The sequence below is a fragment of the Oreochromis aureus genome, linkage group 6, assembly GCF_013358895.1.
Source record: "Oreochromis aureus strain Israel breed Guangdong linkage group 6, ZZ_aureus, whole genome shotgun sequence".
NCBI classification, from domain to species: Eukaryota; Metazoa; Chordata; class Actinopteri; order Cichliformes; family Cichlidae; genus Oreochromis; species Oreochromis aureus.
Genome location: NC_052947.1, coordinates 2,929,204 through 2,934,887, shown reverse-complemented (window position 1 = coordinate 2,934,887; position 5,684 = coordinate 2,929,204). Strand labels below are relative to the sequence as shown.

The 5,684-nt window shown below is 40.7% G+C and overlaps 1 long non-coding RNA gene across 2 annotated transcripts; it reads right to left on the bottom strand.

The window, feature by feature from the left end:
- Positions 1 to 318: 318 nt before the first annotated feature.
- LOC120440725 lies at positions 319 to 5,024 on the bottom strand. 2 transcript variants are annotated; one of them, XR_005613478.1, is made up of 4 exons: positions 4,915 to 5,024; positions 4,747 to 4,839; positions 3,347 to 4,669; positions 319 to 392 (listed from the first exon to the last, which is right to left on the bottom strand). It is a non-coding gene; the product is annotated as an uncharacterized LOC120440725 (long non-coding RNA). The 2 variants fall into 2 exon arrangements; XR_005613477.1 differs by lacking the exon at positions 319 to 392 and having other exon boundaries at positions 3,238 to 3,502; positions 4,194 to 4,669.
- Between the last annotated feature and the right edge of the window lie 660 nt (positions 5,025 to 5,684).

Genomic DNA, 5,684 nt, shown 5'->3' with positions numbered 1-5,684 from the left:
AAAAACATCACTTGGCCCAGTTGTCTTAGCTAATTATAAGCAAATCCACAAACTTTCATTAACTTCAATTATTCTTGAAAAAGTAGTTGTAAGACAGCTAACCGATCCAGTGGAAAGGTGTATTTGAAGAATTTCAATTACATTTCAGAATTCATCACAGTACAGTGTTAGTGAAGGTTACAAATGATCTTCTTGCCTTTGACAGTGGACTCAGCTCTGTGCTTGTCCCGCAAAACCCAAGTGCAATGTTCAGTACTGTTTATCGTAATATTTTTGTGACACAGGACCCACACACAGACACTTCTGAGTTGCTTTTATTCATGTAACGTGTTTTCCCCTGCGGTTTCTGACGCAGCCACTCTGTCACTCCCAGTTTGCCTCTCTCCTTCTCACTGCAACGACATAAGAAAGGTCTCTCTCATCAAACAGTTCTGTGCACCTGTTCTTCCCTGCCTCCGCACCGCCCTGTGAGCTCACTGCATCACCCCTCCTCTGTAGCAGGCCATACCCCGTCAGTTTTATTTCAGAGATCAGAGTATGTTGTAGTTCTTAAGAGTGCTGCACTGGAATCATCTAACAGACTCCAACTTGTTCATGTAAATGCGTAGTCTTCTTCATACATAAAAGTTAATAATGGAGTTCTAAGTAGTTTTGTGCTAGGACCATTATATACATGCTTATAGATGGTTTCTTTAGTATGTATCGTTCAATGATACTTGCAGATGACACCCATGATGACTCACACCAGTTACTTAAACTGCAGGAATGACCTTTATTTTCCTGTTTCTAAATTTAGATAAAAACAAGGTTAATGTACTCAGCTCTAAAAATCTTAGAAGCAGTATATCTAACCAGATACTTAATTTGCACAGCATTACCTTGGCTTTAGTAATAGTGAGAGTCACTTGGAGCAATTTTTGAACAAGGTATGTCCTCCACTGTGCTTTGCTAGCATAACTATAACCTTAGCCATTAGCTGAGGCTTCTAAAGTAATGACTTCTTCACCTTTCCCTCCTATACTTTCTTACTTTGTGCCAAAGTAACTGAGGATGAAACAGAAAAACATGAAGCAGATTTTCCTGGCCTTACTTTTTACACCAGAGAACCTTAAAAATATTCTGCAGTAGAACAAAAACTGAAGAAAACCGTGAATCAGCATATGAATATTACCTGATGCTGCTGAAACGAAGCAAAGTTACAGAGGTTTTAGAGACACAGCCAAGTCTTTTGCGATTTGTCATAATTTTAAAAAGTTCACATTTCTTTGGTATTGACCAGCAGAAATGAGGCCTTCCTGTCAGATGCAATTAAAAACAAAAACAGTGTCCGACAGCGCTGTATACAACGGTAGACTGGTGGGTAATAAGCGAATTATGCAGAAAATGGAGATTTGATGGGAAACTGTTCTTGAAGTACACACAGGGAGCTGTGCAGGAAGTGCGATTTTATTGTGGTGAAGCAAAACAGCAAAAGTAAGAGGGAAATAATGATGTTTATGTAAAGTGAAATGTGAAGCTTAGAATCTTCTTTTGCTGCTGGTTCAGTCAATTTTGGTTGGAGTGATGAAACCTACAGCTTCAGAATCTAGCGCAAAAAAGACGTAGACACAAAGCGCGGACCTGATGCATCAGAATCAGTGAGCTATCGGCTTTCAGCCCCGACAGTGTGTCCTCGTGTGACCAAGTGGTCGGCGGTGTTATATTTAAAAAAAAAAAAAAAAAAAAGTGTAATAAAATGACAACGCCACCTATGGGAATTTCACCCCCTGAAAATATAAAATCGTTTGTTTTTTTTAAATTACATTTTATTCCGAAACAACACAGGTTCAGGGATGCACACTGAGGCTGGCTCAAATATTGACACAATTTTATTTATTAGTATAAAATAAGATAAAACATCAACAATGACAGCACTTGATGTAGTGTCGTCTAAAACTGTGTCCCAAATTACAATAAGAACAAACATACAACTGGGACTTCCCAGCAGCGGTGGACATAAAAAAAAAAAAAAAAAAAGTTTGGAAATACTTGTACTCTGCGAGTCAACCCACAGCTGGTGCTGGTTACGATTGTCCGCAGCCTGGCTCAGTCTCGTGCAGCTCCCCACAAACCGGGGGCAACCAGCGGAGGCAGTATCAGTTTCTTAGCACATGCTTTCAGGTTTGATTCAGACTAACATTTGAATCAAACCTGAAAGCAAATACTTTCTATGCCTTCTTTTGATAATGTTTTCAGTATAAATTGTGCAAGAATAAACCTCTTGAACTTTTAATAAGAGTCTGTTACATGTTAGGAAGACAAGAATTACAAAAACATTCGTAAACAGCAGCACTTGCAGTTGCAAAATATTTATGTTTTGAAAGTGAACATTTACTCAAGTACCTACTCTATGCTTCATTAAATATTATCAGTGACTTAGAATAGGTGGATCCACCTGTTACGGTGACGGATGGCAAAACGTGTTACAGAGTATATAAATATATATAAACATTTTTTTTTTAATTATTATATGTATATATTTTTAATTATAAATATATATGTATAAATATATCATATAAAAATATTATATTTCATTAAATAAAAAACTTGTTATTTAAAGCAGGATTTTGTTTTACTTTCCAATTATGTACCACAATACATATATTTGCTTAGTTAATTATTTATTCCCAAATATTAAGATTTGTCCCCTATGGATCAGTTGAACAATTGACAATATAAACATCCCTTCTTTGCATTTTCCTTATTCATTCTGATGCTACGTCCACACGTACCCGGGTATTTTTGAAAACGCAGATTTTTCTATGCGTTTGCACCTTTAAATCCCACACACGTAAACGGCGTTTTCAGTCACTGAAAACGGAGATTTCTAAAACGCCTGCCAGGGTGGATATTTTTCGAAAACTCCGTTTTGCATTTACGTGTGGACAAGAAAACGGAGAAAACGCAGTGTCAAAGGTGTGCGCCTTTTTTGACGTCACACTGTGCGCCACGTTATTGTTTCGGTGAAATGAATTTCTACAATACTGTTACTGTTAATTGTACTCTCTGCAGTGTTTAAATGCTTACATATACACACATAGTTACTGTCCCTCCACACATACGACTCGGTTCTGTTTCTATGCCCCATCTTTGTTTACTATTTCCCACCGAGGCTTCTAGACTTCTGATTGGCCAACATTTCTACACGGTTAGGAATATATCGCCACCTGTTGCTTTGGCATGTTCCTAGCAGCGTTTTCCTTCATTTCTGCGTTTACGTGTGGACGGGATTATTTTTTAAAACGAAAACGGAAAATCTCCGTTTTCAAAAATACCCGTGTACGTGTGGACGTAGCCTCATACATACCTTCATTTGTAGAACTCACAGGTGACAATGATGACTGCTGCTCAGTCCACCTTTCCCTGACATTGCTCTCTGCTTCTGGTTGTATTTTAGCCTTCTTAAGGAAGAAATTCTCAACATTTTGAGATCTTTTCATTCTTCCTATTCTTCTGGTCTGCCCTGAAGTAATAAAGCAAAAACTTAGGTCACAAACAACTTTCCTGATGTATGACCTTGACTAGAAGTCAGGGATGTCAAATTCTGGCCCTCATGGACCCCTATCCTGCACATTTTAGATGTTACACTATACCAACATAGCCAATCCAAATCAAATAATCCCCAAACACCTAGTTGTCCACAAGTCTGTAAATGATTCTTTAAATCAGTGGTGTTGAAATATGGAAACATCTGAAACCGGGAGGACAGGAGCCTTGAGAACCAGAGCTGCACATCCCTGCATTAAACATGGCACAGCCATTTATGGGGCGACTTACACTCTATTCATAACATGGAGCTGGCAGATAGGATAAGTAATGAGAGAAATTAGCTAGACCGCACAGTGTAGTATAAGTGCTGCCTTATGGTAAACTTTGGTAATACTGATGTATAAAGAACAACACTGGCTGATGATGAAATACAGTCAGCTGGCATGGTGACACTGCCAGTATTAACCTGCAACCAAATCTGCAGCTCCATACAGCAATGTTACGACTTGGATTATATCTTATAACTCATAACTCTTATGCTAGCTCCCCCCAGTAGCCTACTGTCTGAAATATTCGGCGGTTGCAATAATTCTTTAAGTGTTATTTTTTTCCTTGGTATTCTAATTTCACCGAAGTTTACTAAACTCAACAAACTTATTACTTACCAGGACATTTATTCTCTCCTCCTTATCTTTCGCCCAAAAATTGTTTTCTGCGGTACCGTATTTCGTGCTTGGCTCTCCTTCCTTTGCTAACGTGATGCTCATAGTGCAGAAGCCAATGCTGCATTCACTTACACTCGGATATCTGACCTTCACTGTGAAAACATAATCGTACATTTGATATTTGATTGAATTTTATTGTTATAGCTTCGGGGTGGCACCTGGGGTGGCCAGTCTTGTTGGGGGGCAGGCCACCCCACTGGACACGCCACTGAGCTGGAGTGCAAAGAATAGTCCAGAAGGAGCTCAAAGTAAAACCCCAAAGCCCCAACGAGGCGAGGCGAGGCAAAACAGCAGGCGCAAAACAAGACAGCAGCTCCACTGCAGAGGAGCCCTGAAACAGCAGCTAGGCAGGCGTTTCAACTCTTCACTTAAAATCAGGCGATTGATCACTGAGAGGGTGCGGCAGCAATCGAACCCTGCAAACAAAAGGGCAAAGATAACCTTAATCTTCTCTAATTTACAAATACTAGTAGCTATAATATGAGTGGCTTACCCCAAGACCGGATGCGCTATACTGCACAGTGGACGTAAGTCAAACGCTTCTCTCCACTACGGCTGGAGTAAAAGGAAAAGAGAAACGGCCGCGCTACAACGGGCCGCAGAAATATTACAACTAGTTCCAATATTTCTGAGAGAAATCAGAGGTCAAACGGAAGCCTACCTGTAACTGTCACACAATCCGAACGTTTCGGTAAATTAATCCGTAATAATAGGCCAGCATTTACTGCTGTGTTGTGCCAGAAGCTCGGGAGGAATGAACCAACAAAAGCCCGGCTTCCCTTTATACAGACAAACACCACCCTGTAATCAGTGTGCAGGTGGGTTCCCAATTAGTCCAATCACTTGATACAAGGACCGAGTGCAGCGGAAAAAGAGAGGGAAGGTGAAGCAAGCGAGCGACCGAGAGAGAGAGAGAGAAAGAGAGAAAGGCAAGTAGCCCATCCGGCTACACTGGCATGTGCCAGGGTGAGAAAGCCGACATCTCACTGATTCTGATGCATCAGGTCCGCGCACTGGCGTGCACAGATAGAGACGAGGTGGTGCTGAAGCACTTGCCCTTTTGCCCTCAGTCCAAAAAAGTGCCCTTTTGAAAGACGTGATTTTTTTTTTTTTTTTTTTTTAAGCTGCGCGATTTAAAAGGTGTGAAAATAATGGCTTGATTTGTGCCCTTCTTCAAAGACACCCGAACCCTGTCGCTTTTTCACTGTCACCGTGTCACGTGAACACGCTTGCAGTTCATTTGTTGTGAGGCGTGTAGCAGCGGCATGACATAGGACTACTTGGAGTAGGCATAGTAGGCTAACTATAGCGACTGGGAGCCACGGCGGACAACACGGCAGCTCTTTCCCTTCCCAACCAGTCAGGTAACCCATGAATCGAGTGAAATTATTCTGTTTGCCCTCTAAGACCAACCTGTTTTGTTGTGAAGTA